Genomic DNA, 17257 nt, shown 5'->3' with positions numbered 1-17257 from the left:
AAGAGGAAAAGAGCTTTCGAATTGATTTCGTCTCTTTTTGCCTTGGGTATTTTACGTTCGATTCAGTTCAGCCATAAATTTCGGCTAACTTAACCGTTCACTCGGAAAGCTTTCTTCGTTAATGCCTCGGAGCAGTTCTACCTTATTTCTTCTTCTTCTTCTTCACCCTTTTTCCCCGTTTCGTTTCCTATCATTTTATCTTTTCTTCTTCGGTCATATTTTTTTTCTTATATTTCTTTTTTTTCAATATATCGACTCTATTTCTACTTTTTATTTTTTTTATCGATTTTTTGTTCGATTTTTCACAAGATTCAAATAATTTTTGTTGTCCGACGAATGGCGAAAAGCTTCCGTCAAACGAGCTTATTATGATATTCCAAGTTTTCATAAGTATTACTACTACTACTACGACTAATATCATCGTTTTTCCTGCAAGAAAGAGTCTTGCTTTCGGTAGCTTATTCCATTACTTTATACTTCGATTGAAATCTAGCAAAGTTTCACGAATCATCTGATTTTTTTTCCTTTTTCTTCTTTTTTCTTTACTTTTTTTTTTTTTTTGACTAACTTGCAACTTCTTATTTCTTATCCACACTACTCTTTTCGCACTTATTATCTCTTTCGTCTGGATTAAATGATCTTTCGAAGTTCCGAAGAAAATCAGCCGAGGAGAAAAAAGAAGTTTTAAAAGAAAACGAAAAAGAATGGTGAAAATTGAAACGTAGTTGATAATGACGAAAAGAGAGAAAATGAAAATCAATACAGAAAAACTTCGAACGTGTTTTTTGTTATCGTTTTAAATTCATACTACGGTATGATGTTACGTTTATTTATCATTGTACATTTAAGAAATTGAATAAATTCTTGTTTAATAAGTGAGATTCGGTGCTAAACGTCATTCTTGATTTTTTTTTTTATTTTATAAGAATTTGCAGCAATTGATGATATGACGAACATTTCTTTCTTTTTTTTTTTATCGAAATGCGCGTACCTTTCAGCGATGGCGCGTGCACGAAAAAAACACTATTTTACATTCTCGTCGATGATACGTTACGCATCATTGATTTGATATTTATCTATATTCTTAGAATGTTCCAACTTTACATAGCAATGATCGATGAATGATTCGATTTTTAATTTGTTTTTTTACAAGGCTTACACAGTTCGAATGATTTGTAGTTTCGATTAAATTAGTTAGTGTAATGATCAAAGTTAGCTGTAACACTCGATCCTGTAATAATTCATTTAATAGGATCCATCGGTTTTATTAGAATGAACATGATTGATTCGAAGAACAAAGATTTACTATATTCATTAAAACTTCTCATTACGTTTCGTGTTGTACGAGAATTTTTATTCAATTCTCGAATATCTTTTTAGAACGGAACCGTGTTGTAGGAATGTCATCTTTTATATATATATATAATTTAATATAATTAATTTAGGTATTCGTAAAACACGTAATGTGTAGAAAATATGTGATAAAAAAAATGACATTGAGAAATTTTTTTTCTTTCGATACGAGCCAAGTCGAATGGAAGAAAGAAAAAGAAATAATCTTTATCAACGTCATTATAAGTCTTGGCACGTGCAGTCTTTATCCTGAAGTGAGAAAGAGAATAAGAACATAGTGAATCGTCCAACGCATGTTGATCCACCGTTCTAATAAATTTCAGTTACGAAAACTTAGAGAAAGAGAGATAGAAAGAGAGAGGGAGAGAGAGAGAGGGAGAGAGAGAGAGGGAGAGAGAGAGATAGGGATTAACGAATTCGTGCTGTCTCTTATTGCAAATCCAACACGTCCTAATGGTGTCTGATTCTACAACGACCATCTTCACTATCGTTCAAGATTAGTAGTGTGTGCTTTGGCCGGACCTCATAATTGCGCCAACGACGTAATCTACAAGAATAAATTGAGATTCTGGACGAAAACTTGGATCGTATGTTGTTTTCGTCTCTCGGCGAGTTTGTTAAATTATGTATTATACGAGGAAGAAAATGGAAAATTATCGTGTTTCTTCTTATCATAGAATTTATCTCTAGATATATCTTTCACAAGTTTACCTTACTCCCGTGCATCTTTGATTGACGATAATGATCTAGCCGTAGAAATAATAATCGATATCTTTCTTAACGTTGTTTGGTTTGTTTATCTGGATGCAGTTGGTCTTTCGAAAAACTTAGAAAAACGATTTGTTTTTTTGAGATGCTGGATTGGTAAAACGGTTATAGTCGTTAAGAATAAAAAAAAAACAAGTTTTATCTTTTTTCTTCTTATCCTTTTTTTTTATATTTATAGTCTTATTACATACCCAAGACAGGAATTTATTTTTGCACGAGTTATAAACTTGTGGATAAACGTTAATCAACATTATCGATGATCATAAAAATTGGTACTTAGTGTCAAGTAAAATTATCATTTTCGCATATGTTCCTATGATATATATTGTGTGTATATCATTTACTCTGGGCTGATCATGTTCTTTAGTACTGTATATACATTTATATACATATATACATATGTATGTATACATACACATCGTGTGTAATAACTATTCTAATATAAGTAAAGTGCATTAAAGTATTAAAATAATTGATAATTAATCAAAAAAAATGTCTATTGTTACTTAAAAACACCAAGTACAGGATATTATATATACGGAAAGTCATGTAAACAGCATTTAATAAAAGTATTTTAATAGATGACAACGTGTCAGTATGAAAATGAATTTCGAAGAAGACGGTACTCCTATCATATACTTGGTGTTTTCAGGTAACAATACATATTCTCCTTTTCGTTAATTAACAATTATTTTAATACTCATTCACTGTATTTATATTAGAATAGTTATTATACACGTGTTATATACAGGGTGTTTAAAAATAATCATTCAATATTTATAACTTAACTACTAAATTTTCAATATTTACAGAAGATTTTTCACGTGTCCACCTTTTATTTCTACACACACTTGGTATCTTTTTTTTACAGAATTGCGAACTCCTTTGAAAATTTCACATTTCTTTCGCTTACATTTTCATGATACTTTATAACTGTCTAATATTTACAATCGCCGATCCACAACTGACTGATTCTTAATGAAATCTACTGTCCGTACTTGAATAAAAACATTCCAAACGCGGTTTAAAAACACTAAAGTTAACATCGCATGCGATGGAGGTAAGTAAGTCATATATATATCGGAAAAGAGAGACAGAGTGGGATAGAGAGAGAAAGAGAGAGAGAAAAGTTCTGTTTCCAGTTATTCTATTTCCAGTTAGACAGTTCAGCGATATGACGTTCAACGACAACGTATTTCAGTATGAAAATAGATTTAATCTTTCGAATATACCAAGAAAATTTATCTATAAACCTGAACAATTTAAGCAAGGTCGCTAATGAACATATAATATCGAATACCCTAGATTTTTCATTGATCATCGATATTATTCGTGTCATTTTAACAAATGTAAAATAATTGATTAGGACGGAATCATTGAAATTACATTGTAAAAATCTATGGTCATCGTATAAAATGTTTTTGCTTAATTTAAAAGTGGGACTCTTCTTAATGTAGAAAAAGAAATAAATAAATAAAGAAAGAAAGATAGAAATAAAATAAGATTAAAAGAAAAGAAACAACCGTTGTGTTGTAAGAATGATCTGTTACGGTACCCACGTGAACGGTACTCTCATTACGTACGATCGACTTGCTGTAAATACCGTTGGAAGGTGAGATCCGAGAATGAATTATGATGAAAATAATAAAAAACAAAAGATAAATAGGAAGACTGAACAAAAAAAAACCAATATATACGATAGATGTTAATTTATGCTGACGTACCATACATTTTACGAAAATTTGTACTTATACAGTTACATGTTTGATGATAAATTGAAATTGTCAAATGCATCAATAATATTTATATTGAAATAATTCCTAGTTATTTATTTGATTCGATTAATATAATAACGTATCAATCGTTTACATTATATTTGTGGGATAGTTGGAATGAATGAAATTTAATTGATTTGTATAAAAGGTGCCATTCTTAATGGTCGAAACCTTTGCCTTTCTTCATCGGTTTTATTAAAGTTCGATTATAGCGAATAGAGAGATGCCTGGCAATTCATCTCACGTGGTCAAGTAAAATAAACTCACGTTGGACGTTGAACAAGGTTATGCTTTTAGAATAATGGAACTCTCTTGGTGAAAATTGTTATGAAGAATGAGAGTTTTCCGTCTTCTTTTCTCGTTTAATGAAATACTATTCTACTATATTTGCCTTACTAAATGTACATTTATATCAAACACGTAGTTATACACGTACAACACGCATACTTATAAATACATATTATCGAGTTACTTTCGTTCCATTTGCAAGTGTCGAGGTCCCTTTCGTCCTATGAATCATTTCGTTCTTTCGTAGATTGACGAGGTCTTTGTTTATAAAAATCGAACCAGCTCTACTGACTTTGTTCTTACACTTTACAGATATACACCTCTCTCCGACTATTAAAAATTATTACGTAGAATAGAAGCTTCGCTCTACTTCGCAATCTCGTATACAAAACGTGTAAACCAGCTTTTATTTACTTTCTTGTATATCATATATATATATATATATATATATATAGGTTATGTCTGAACCTATCCAGTATTACGTTCTACTTTTTATCAAAGAACTTTTGTTAATAATTTTACATTTATTAAGCATAAGACCCAAACGATTATTTAAATAACAATTAATATTAAATTTGGTGCTTTATTAAATTTTTATAATTCATGTTTAGAGTATTGTGTTTATTTTATATCTAAGCATACATACACACGTACGTACATGTATATATTATACACCTTATGCGTATGTTTGTATTTAGATTTTTATCATGTTATTATATAAATCCACGTATTTGAATATTTATTGCGCTTATATGTAGACATAAACGTTATGGAAGAAACGATCGACCTTATCTTTTAGACCCGATGTGCGCGGTTTTATGATAGTTCTCGAGATATCCAATAATCGTACGATAGTGGATTAGCGTGCTTTGGATAAGAGCTATGCGGTATAGTAGATGAATTTACGCCCCGCTAACTTAGGAAGGAGGGAATTTCTTGGAAAAGATCCAGGTTAAAACGAATATGGAATGTGGAACGTTGGAGGGAATTCTTTAGCGAAAGTATAAGTGCTGGATGATCGTAGGATAATGTTTTGTGCTTGTTCGCCGCTCCGGTAAATCGTACCAGTAGAATGGCTCGTTTTCCTTTATTTCGAATCTATTGTCCGACGAATCTTTATATTTGATACAGCATGACATAGGTACATCGTCGTGAGGAGTGATATTTCCTTCAACGAGTGCTTCTAGTTAAAAACATGTCGAATAGTTATTTTTTTTTTTTTTAATTCTCTATTGATCTCATGTATTTATTTTCAAATCGTATATATCGATATATTTTTTTCTGTCTAATTTCCTTTTTTGTATTCTTTACACATGATACCATGTGTATTGCTTTATAATATCTCTATGGAAATTGGGTTCTTAAAGTTTTTACACTTTTTTATATAAATATAAATATAAAAATGAAAAAATATATGTACTGTAATATAAAAGCATTTCTCGATTAAATATCAATTTTATTCCAAATGGAGTTATTTATAATTAAAGAATAAAATATTTTAAATTTATGTTATTTAATTGTATTTGTAAATGAAACTCTTTTACAATATTAAAATTTATTTTGTGTAAAAGTTGTACCCTCTAAAAAGAAATATAACGTGATGTATTATTATTAATGTTACAACTCTAAATTTACGTATTAAAGTAAATACAATATCTTTTGTAAATTGTTAATTTATAGTTAATTTAATATTTGTCGATGTAGCGTTATATTAATTTTCCTTTTGTATATAATACCAGAAAAAATTTGGATTACATCAGGAGAGTTAATTCGAATCGAAAGATTGGTATAGTATTTTCTTTCCTTTTTTTTGTGAAAAGCAATTACACGTTGTTTGTAGAATAAAATAAATAATAAATAAATATATCCAAGTAAACAGATATGAGATTCGAAATGTTTCGACAGTTTGAATTCGGTCATTGGTCATATCATCGTCATATATATATATATATATATATATATATATATATATATATATATAATACATATGTATGTCCAAAATTGTGTCGAAGAAAAAGATCGATTTTTAACATAAGCATAAGTCCCGATTAGTTGCTTTATATTTTGTCATTGTCTACACGCGATGTCAGCTCGATGATTTGTTTCTATTATTCGAAAGTAGAACGACGGACTTCCTAGGTCTTTGATTTTATGAACGAATGCGCGTGACAAATAACTCAGTACGAAATACGTTTCCGGAAAACATAAAATGCATTTTCACTACCGGTTTTAAATGTATGGAGAAAAAAAAGAAAAAGAAAGATAAGGAGTTGACAAGGATTAGTACTAATCGTTTGTTTCTATAATTTTATTTGACATTTCAACGTAAAAGAATGTAATTTTTTTTTTTTTATTAAAAATTAATGTTATAAAATTTAACAGATAAATCAATCATATATGCATTCGCATGATTTATGTAAGAAGAATCGCGTATTCGTGTCTTAACTCTCACCGCGAAGAAAACGTGTATCCTCTTCGTTCGTTTTACCCCAAAAAAAAAAAAAAATAAAAAAATAAAAAAAAAAATAAAATGAAACATGCTTGGGGAAAATGCTCTTACAAAATTCATGTCCTCGTTTATTCTAGAGTGAGATCGCGTGGTTGTTTCGAAACTTATGTATATTCATTCGATCTTATCTTCACGCGTTATTTTACTTAGTCTATTTAGTTTTCCGATTTTTCTTATTTTTTGATTTGACTAGCAACGATTTCGTAACGATTCTTCTATTTAAGTATGTATTTAAAATCTAATTTTGGATATAAGAAATATTGAATAGAAACAAGAAAGAATTTGTTCTCCCTTTTCTTTTTTTTTTTACTTTTCCTTTTATTTCTTAACAGAGATATCAATAATAACAGATTTTGTCGTGAATCTCACGATTTTATTATATTATTGTATTCGCTTTTAGGAGAACGTAGAATGACTCGTTTCTTGAAGAGTGGAGTTGCTTTCAAAAGTTCTTACTATATTGTAGAGGTATTCCATAGCATGACAAAGCAAAAGTGGAGTAAAATGAGTAAAGAGCGGTGGGATACTTTTTTAAAGTTACAAGATGTTCAACTATGCGAATCAATCTGTCTGTTCCAAAGTTCTTCGTCGAGTTGCGGAGAGAAGAAGAAGGAAATCGAGCTAAGTGGGTAAAAGGGAAGAGTGGAAGGGGGAGGGAGGGAAGAGAGAGGACTCAATTTTCGACTCTGTGATACCTACGGCAGAAACGATTTGAAATAATCGTGGAAGGGTAAAATGGTAAGGGAAGGAAAAGGGATGAGAAGGGAAGGAAGTGGTAGCAACTCGGAGAGAAGAGGACGTTGGGAAATTGCGATCGGCGAAATTACCGTTGCTTTTCGGCAGATTTAGGGGATGGGGGATAAAGAGGAAGAGCTCTTGAGAGAGAGAGAGAGAGAGAGAGAGAGAGAGAGAGAGAGAAGGAGAGAAGGGCTACTAAACTTTCTCCTCTCTCCTCGATCGTTCCAGTTCAACCAGCTTGTGCAATCTATGGTTATGCATTTAAGTGCACAGGCCGCGTACGCGGGACGCATGTAAAATGAACGACCGATGCTTTTGATAGTATCACGAATTGTTAATAAATAAATATTCATTATTTGTGGTTTACTATTGACATTATTTACTATTACTATTGTCGTTTGATTAGAATGTTTTATTATATTTTCTTTTTCTCCCAATATAAATAAACTTACTTTTCTTTTTCCATGAATAATAATAAACCCCTGCTAAAATACAAATACCGTTTATTGAAAGTTTTAAATATAATTTTTTTTATAAATTTTATGTTAGATAATTTTGAGGTACTAATCTAACCTGTAAAAATATCTAATTAAATATGGTAATTTGGAAAAAATAAATTTGAATGCGATAAAAGAAGAATTTCTGGGTATCGAAATATTTTTTTATTTAAAGATTCAAAGAGTTCGTTCACTTTGGGAAGTTACTACGTGGTAATTAGTTGATCAGATTGACGTTTGTGGACAAAATTTGAAATTTTTCAGGATAATTGGAAAGTTCGTTGCTATCTATTCCCGTATAATTTTGATGAAAAATACCGTAGCTCTGTAGATTTGAACATGCTGACAAATTTATTATTCTATCGCAAGGTGAAATGCGATAAAACTCTCGATTGAGAAGTTTTTGAAATGATGAATTTAACGGGTGGAAACGTTGGGAACGATTAAGTCGAGCGAATATTTTGGGCCGAACGTTTAAAAGCTGCTTGAAAAGGAAGCGAATTAATTTGACGGTTACGCGCAAAAATCATCGTTAAATGTCACTTTTCCGTTTCTGTTTGCGATGGAAACCGTTTATATTTACAGAAAGAAACTATTGACACGTATGAGATAACTAAATTATAGAATATGAGAGAAAATGATATAGGATTTGGTTGGTAATATCTCTTTAGATGAAAATAACTACTGTATAAAGAAAAAAGTATACTAAATTAACCCTTTTACTTAAACAATATTTAGAATTAAATATTTAGATTAGATCTTAAACGAATTGCACATATGACAATTTTCACACAAAAAAAGAAGAAAAAAACCGTAATAACATTTTTGATAAAATTTTGAGATAAAATGATATTTCTATAATAAGTAAATATCTGTCAATAAATTTAAACACGATCAGTGGTGTATTATTTGTTTATGTGTACGTTACAATGATTGCATTCGTATTTCAAATTTAATCAAAATCATCGACAATATGATCATAATTATAACAATAATATCGAAAATATAATGATAATAAAGAATAAATAAAAAAAAAATATATATATATATATATATATATATATATATATAACACAGTTAAGTAGTAATTAATTTTTTTTTCTTTTTTTCTTTATTTATTACGAAGTGTCGTTTAATTTGGATTTTTCAATGTGAAAGTCTATCGATCGTAGAATTTAACACACCGTGTCAATCATAACTCTACTTTATTATAACAAAACGTCCACTACTCTAACGAAACAAACTCTTTGAAAAATTTACTACCAACGTTGTTCCTATCTACGGTAACTAAAAAAAAGAAAAAAAAGAACGACAGACGATCGAATAATTAAACTTTTGTTGAAAACGTTCGTTTCGCGAATGCCGAGAATATTGCTAAACGCAACCATGCACTATTTATTTTCGAGTATATATATAGTTGCATGCCTCTGAATATGTGTGTGTGCGCGTGCGCGCGTGCGTGCTCGTATATACAAGTATAATCGTAGAGGCAGTTAATAGAGTAAAAATTCGTAGCACTAGGAAATGCGGAACGCGCTGCCACCCTATTCGCAAGAATAATTGCATACGAGTTGCGCAGAATATTTCGGAAACGTGCGTAATTAAACGCAACGCGCAAAATAATATTCAAAGTGTAACTACGTGGAAATGCTTCTCTCTCTCTCTCTCTTTTTGTCTACATCTTTCTCTTGCACTCTCTCATCGGTTGAAACATACTAAATCAAAATTTCTATCCTTCAAAAGAGCTTGTATTAACGTGCAAACACTCTCTAAATTTGTCCGTTAAATGTTGAATTTCATTGCAACGTATGTATAAGGTGCGAACGATAAATTGTTGCATGTAAAGTGTAAATAACATCGTTGCTTGTAGTGTAAGGTTTTTTTTTTAATCCTTTAGATAGAAGTTACATATATATGAAACAAATTATTCGAAGTGTTATCGTTTATTTTAAATTTCGTCAGAGAAAAAATTGTTAAAAAATTTCATTGACAGATATATTATTATTTCTCAAAGAAGACTTCATTTTCTTTCTCGTCATTAGGCGTGAAGTTGAAAAAAAAAAAAATAAATAAAAATAAAAAAAAATAAAAAAATAATCATCAAGCCATCTAATGTAAGCTAAACTTTATTATATTATTATCATCATCATTTACAAAACTAAAATTATATTATTATTTCCCAAAGAAGGGGAATTGAACACTTTTTCATTTTCTTTTTTAATCGTCATTTTGGGCGTGACGTTGAAAAAAACACTCCTTCTCTCTCCCCTCCCCCCAAGAAGAAAAAAAAAATCATCAAGCGATGTAAGCTAAACGCGAGACTATATTATTATTATCATCATCATTTTTAAAAACTAAAATTATGTTCTCTTTTTCAAGCTAGAGGTACGAGCAACGAAATTTAGCGCGAAGATTTGCGGTAGATGATAGTAGGATGGTGATGGGGGAGGGAAAACGTTCAGGCTCCAACACTCTTTTCGTTTATGGCTTTTACGATATACGTTTGCGTATGATCACATCGCGTATGTATGCGAACGAGTGAGTGAGCGAGTGAGTGAGTGAGATCGGAAGTGAAGTAACGTCGTCCCTAACGGAAAAACGATTATCTTCACGCTCGGCTTAGCAGCGTCCCTATTTGCAAGCACGGCGATCCTCGTTCGATGTCGCTCGAATGTCGAAACTCTGCAAGCAAGGGAAATTTCACGGATTTGCGATTCACCCCCCCTTCAACCAACCAACCACCCACTCCTCAACCTCCTCACAGCAGTTCGCCCGTTTTCGACAGAATCTAAATGTGACATATAGTCGAACGACGAACCTAACCGGAAGGATTTTCCCAAACTTTTTTGCTTGCGTCGAAATCCTAAATTCGTTTTGCCGTAACCGAGAGGGTGAAAGAAAGAAAGGGAAAAATAGACCGTAATAAGGATGAAAATGATGAAAAGTTCAAGAAATATATATATATATATATAGGATTGTTAATATTATGAGAAAAAGGATTGAGATTGTAATATGTCTTTATCGGGGACATTTTCAATCTCTATTATTTTTTTGTTGACTAACAGTTTTGATTTTCTTTTTTTTTATTAACGCTAGAATTATAGATACAGCACTATAGAGATGAGTATTCTCATCCGCCATCTTTGCTCCTCGAGTGAGCGGACAGTTTAAAAAAAACATATGTAGTGAGTGTTAGTCTGTGAGTTTTATCGTTATTTTTTTGCAATTTTTTTAATTATTTGTGAATGAATGAAGAAGAAATTTTATTGAAATCGTGTAATAGTCGTAGACAAATATTGATATCTGTCTGAAAACATATTGAAAAATACATTTGATTTACTAAAAGTATTATTTAAGAAAATCAACATTGATTTTCCAAATTGTTGCTTTGTTAAGTACAAAATAGTTAAACATTTTTTCAATGTTCGTTAGTATTGCGTGAAAAATTATTATAAGAACTGCAAACGTCATACCAAAGTGTATGGATCTGCGACTATGAAATGAAGAATTTTAAACATTTAATTTATGCATTTGCTGCACATATATTGTGTATTGTTAATAATGATGGTAATTTTATTATTTATAATTTTATAATATTTTTACAACGGAACAAATGAATAAATAAATATAGATATATTCATATAAATGATACAAATTTATTTTATTTTAAATGTACAATTCTAACTACTCACTTATGCTATGTGCAGTTCATTACTTTTTTTAAAAAAATATATACAATTTTTACTATGTTTAATTAAGTTCATGATTATGAAACATTGTATTTGCTTAAATATTCTGAAGCTGCTAAATACGATTTATATTCTCTTAAAATTGCATTCATTCTCTCTATTTGAGCTCTCATAGATTTTCATATAGATAGATTTTCAGCAAGCAAAGACATAATGGTCTCTTCGTCAACAGATTTTATTCCACTTTCATACTTCTAAAAAAGATACAATTATTATTTTTAAATTTACAATTAATTTACATATTTATATAACATAAACATAAATAATTAATGTTTCAAAATAAGAATATAATACCATTTTGCTTTTAGCAGCGACTGATCTTTTGTTGTTGTCTTCCTTTTTTACTGGCATACTTTTCATCTGTTTTAAAATAAAAATAAGAGTTATTAAGCTTTTATTTGTAATATGTTATTCAATATATATTTAATATATATTACTAAACAAATCCAGTATTTTTATAATTTAAACAGATTATCTATTTTTCAAAGTAATATTAAGGGGGGGGGGTAAAGTATTAAAAATTTTTTTTTTCATTTTTTTTATTGTTTTAAATGAATGTATAACATCTCAAGAATACTGTGTCCAAATTTTAAGTCGATCGGAGCAAAATTGACAAAGTTATGAGCATTTGAACGACCGCTCCTCTAGACTGTTTTTTTTTTTTATACCTGCTGGTCAGCGGCCGGCAGCTGCTCTACACAGCTCTTCCTACTGATGTTTTACAAGCCATGAAACCCATTTATGAAGATTCGAGCAAGGATGAACTTCTGCAGCGTTGTCTGGGTGGTTTCACCCAGAACAATAAACAACGAAAGTTTGAACCAACTTATTTGGAAGATTTCTCCTAAGTCAGTCAGTGGCACCTCTACGGTTGTTGAAATTGCAGCTAATATAGCTGCATGCACTTTTAATGAAGGTTCTTTTGTTTTTTTGGCATTTATGCAAGAGATGCACATCGAAATATGGCCAAGTTCTCACGAATGGGTGCAATAAGTTGATGAGTTGCGAATTACAAGAGCAGAGCAGCAAGCGTCGCACGACAGTAAAGCAGAAAGAGTTTTTACTTAGACAAGGACAAAAAGATGCTTCGGATCTGAAGCTTTTTACTCTATGGACCTGGCATTGATGACTCTGTGTGATTATAACACAATTATCAAGATTTATTTTGTATTTTTTGGTGTGCAAAACTTTAAACCGTTTTTTTGAAACTTGTCATTTTCAAAGTCCGTGTTCAATCTTCCTCAAAATCTACTCAGCCGATCGCTTTGAAATTTTGCATAGTACTTCGTGATATGATTCCCCAGGTAACTCTGGGAGCTTTTTTTTTTTGGAAAATTGTCAATTTTACAGTAACAAATAGACCGATTTTTTTTGGTGAAAATCGATCTTTTCACTTCAAAGTGCTCAAAAAAAAAAAAAAATTCCTCCCAGGGATACCTGGGAGATCATTCATTTAAACTAATGCATTTTGATTTTTTTGATTTAGAAGATTTTTCCGAGAGTTTCGTTGAACACCGCAATTCAAGATTTTTTCGAGGCGTTTCCGAAGATTGGCCGCCATTTTGTTAATTCTCAATATTTTTGTATGAAAATTTTAGAAAATGTAGTTCAAACCAAGTATTATTATATGTACTTTGAACAAATATATTTGCACTACCTATATCGCAAAAAAAAATTCGTAAAAACATGCCTTTTTTTCATCGTATTAACCTTCCCCCCCCCTCCTTAAATCATTACTTACCAAATTATTACTGAAACGTTCCAAATAGAAAGGTTATCCGTGTTTATAAATCAATCACTAAATAGTATTTTGTAGTTTAATCTATCTTTTAATGTTAAAAATAGAAAGGTTAAGTAGTAACATCAACTATCAAATAATTTTTTTAATGGAATTTGATACAATTATCAATAAATAATTCAATCTCGCTTGATGTCAACAAACAAAAGTATTTTATTTTATTAAGATTTCTTTTGTAACCTATTGATTTATTTTATAAAGACTCTATTTACATTTTCTTTAAAATATCTACCTGGCTGTATAACATATTTCTAAACAAATTCCTTCGAGGGTTGTTTTTTTCTCTCTTTCCTTTTTTTTTTTCTTAACAAAATAAAGTAGAAAAAAAGTGTTATCTTGTTAAGCACGAAAGAGATTTCTTTAGCAACACTCTTTTCTTTTCCTTTCTTTTTTCAATTTTTTTTTTTCTGCGTTAAGCAAGCTATTTATATTTAGCATCTCTCTTTTTTCATTCGCGCGCGTTAAATAAAGTTTTATTCGTGTGAAAAAGAAGGAACGTAATAGTCAAGCGTATTTGAATTAAACATTTTGGCAAAACAAGCGTGCAAATAAAAGAGGATTTACTTTTTACAAACAGATCTTTGTACGTTTGTATATGCATGTGCGCGCGTGCGTACGTGCCTACGTGCGTAAAAAAATTAATTTTTTAACTTTTTTCTTCTTTTATTTTTCTCGTTATTAGATGTTGTGCATATACGTCGATGTTTCTCGTCTGAAAGCATAACAAAATTAATTTAAAGGCCATAAGTGGCAAAAGAAAATACAAACAAAAGGGATAAGATGATGAGCAATAATTAGGCAACAAAATTTACAATAAAAAAAATAAAATTACTTGAAATCTTTATTATTTCTCTCTTTTTATCACACTCTTACTCTCTCACACTTCAACTCTCGTATTTCAGATGAGAATGCAAATTGTTTAAACCTCTCGACGTGTGATCCAATTACGTAAACTTGTAAATTTAAGCGACACGCGTCCAAGAGTTTCACTCAGTTTCGAACTTTCAAACAGACCTCTTCGCTTCGTGATTACATTGAAAGCGTAAAATGACCGTTAACGCGTAGATAGGGGAGCTTTAATCGTTCATGCTCGATCGATTAGAAAAATAATCGATAAATTGTAACAGGGATTATCGCAATTCGAGATTTATTGAACAAAATATTTGAAAAATTTTTATTTAATAAATGTTCCTTTTCATCATCTACATGAAACAGAACGTATTTTGCTATAACAATATAATGCCAAACTTATTTATCATTTATGAATTGTTACGAACTAAAAGCTATTTGCGTTTAGGATTAATAAACGAAGTAATATATTACATCATCATAAATAATTATATTTAGAAAGATTAATATTAACTATTAAGAATAATATATATAATATTTAAGATAAATATATAACTATTAAGAATAATAGTTATTTCTTTTACAAAATAGCAACACACAAATAATATCGTCTTTGTAGATTGTCTGAAAATGATAAAATTTTGTTATAAATTTCATATCGAAATCATTGTACAAAATAACAGATAATTTCATTATCGTAGATTCATTTCGTAGGTTGTCCAACACATAATCTGGGCAATGTACGAAATAACGGGTAATTAACCAATGTTAATAATTAATGTTTCGCAATTTGTCAATCGTTTCATAAAACATGTAGAGATAACAGTGAATAGGTCATTAACTAATCCACATAATGTAGAGGAATTGTTCTACGTTATAATAGTTAATAAAACACATTGTTTGTTGTCGAACGGTCACGCGACTTTGATCGAACTACGATAATGGCGATACTTGCGTGAGCAAAAGTTTTAATTAATGTAAACTAAACACCTCAAGGCATTCGGGCCCCATTGTGTTTATGGGTTATAAAACATTCGTCTATTTTAGCCAGCACACTGGATTACAAACTACAAGTATGTTAGTGTCACGGCAAAAGTATGGCTATTCAGTTTAACGGAAGACTCTTTAACGAATACGTATGGATGACGTCAAAATTTATATGACGAATTAATTATTTTCCTATCCTTTTTACTAATTTATAAATAAGTTATTCTGTAATGGCATTACGTAGGACTTTAAATTAAGCTTTTACGTTAATTATATCGATAATATATCAATTATTAATTGTATGCATTATTATGTGTATAATCAGTAGAATTATTTAGGTTGATTAATTAATAATTTTTGGTATCGTCATACGTCTCTCTTATTTGTACATCAATATTATATTTATTACATTGTTTTAATCGCTAATCAGAAATATTGAATATACATTATTTTATAGGATATATTGGGAAGTTATTAAAGTTACTTATTTTAACAGTAATACTTATTAATACATATATGAACATACGAAGCAAGTGATTATACAAAATAATAAATAATATTTTCTTTATATTTATTAATTATTATATATGATATATTTTGTCAATTAGTACTTGGGTACGTTGCGTTTAATAAGACAAAATTTTTCTATCGAATATTTTCATAACACAAAAAATGGTTTCATCATATAAAAAACGACATACAAGAGTTGTTAATTTTACGCAAAATTGATCGTATTATTTATTATTCCCATAATGGTCATTTTTATCCTATATCGATATAAATTTTCATTAGATACAACAATATTCGGCTTTATTTTATACGGAAAAATGACCGTATTGAATCTCACTCTCTATCTCTCTTCTCTCTCACCTCTCTCACATATATTGGATTACATGAATGACAACACGTTGCTCTAATTACAACTGATTACAAAACAGCTCCCACTAATGTACTTATTATTCGCTTATATGTTTAGATGTTTAATGTAGTAGGTAAGCGTAGGATTGGTCTAGTTGCTAGACATTTATCTTCTTTATTAAATGATCCGAAACGCATTTTAGTACTTCTCCTCGTTACGTTAATTACATAACTTTAGAGTACATTGTAATTTATGTATCGGTGTGTTACACGTTATTCTTAATATTTCAATCCTTCTGTTCGTTTTTTTATTTTTTTTTTTATTTTTTTTTTTTTAAGTGAAACTTCTTAAACAAGGATAATGATTAAATTTTACAAACCAACATGATAAGTAAAAGAGAAAAAAACAAAATAAGATAGAAAATACAGTTGATTTGTAGTTGAACGAAATTAAGATCTATTATTTAGTATAATTGTTAAAGTGTGCGTTTGTTTGTATGAAATTTATCGATCGATAGTTATTGCAAAATACTTTTGTTTATGGAAAGATAAGTAGGGATATAATATATCTGGAGAGTGTGTTCGATATACAGTAAATTATTGTTTATTAATTGAAGAAACTGTATACTGTAGTATAAAAATACGAAATATAAGTTGGATGCATCAGATTCTTCGAAATCCCTCGGTAGACTGACTTTGTTGTCCTCTATGAAAGTTCTTTTATTCAATGTTGTTTATGTTGACTTTCCGTAAAAGGAAGTTCTATTTATTACGAGTATTATGTACGTTATACATATGCAACCCTTGGAAAGTCATATAAACAACATTTTCAATAAAAGAACTTTCATAGAGGACAACAGAGCCAGTCTAACTGTAAATTTCGAAGAGGAAGATACTTCGAACTTTATATTTTATGCTTTTAGACTGTAATATGCATTTCTTTCAATAAATTAATAATTATTTAAATTATATCGAAGCTTCAAATATACTTTATTAATATTTTGGATTGTTTAAACTAATATATATATATATATATATCTGTTTTAACGTTCCTGGTTAATGATGACTTTTAGTTTGAAATTTTTCAT

The 17257-nt window shown here is 29.8% G+C and overlaps 1 protein-coding gene and 1 long non-coding RNA gene across 2 annotated transcripts in view; one reads left to right on the top strand and one right to left on the bottom strand.

Annotated features, from left to right (window-relative positions):
• Window positions 1–17257, top strand: part of UBL3 (ubiquitin like 3) — a 111722-nt gene that overhangs the window by 20468 nt on the left and 73997 nt on the right. The window lies entirely within an intron of this gene.
• LOC149033201 (uncharacterized) lies at window positions 11561–12192 on the bottom strand. Its single transcript, XR_016175881.1, has 2 exons — window positions 11972–12192; window positions 11561–11871 (listed from the first exon to the last, which is right to left on the bottom strand). It is a non-coding gene; the product is annotated as an uncharacterized LOC149033201 (long non-coding RNA).

This window comes from Polistes dominula, unplaced genomic scaffold, assembly GCF_049000335.1.
Source record: "Polistes dominula isolate Pdom_NZ unplaced genomic scaffold, Pdom_raw_medaka contig_15, whole genome shotgun sequence".
Classification (NCBI taxonomy): domain Eukaryota; kingdom Metazoa; phylum Arthropoda; class Insecta; order Hymenoptera; family Vespidae; genus Polistes; species Polistes dominula.
Note: the sequence above shows the minus strand (reverse complement) of the source record. Positions and strands in the feature narration are given on the sequence as shown.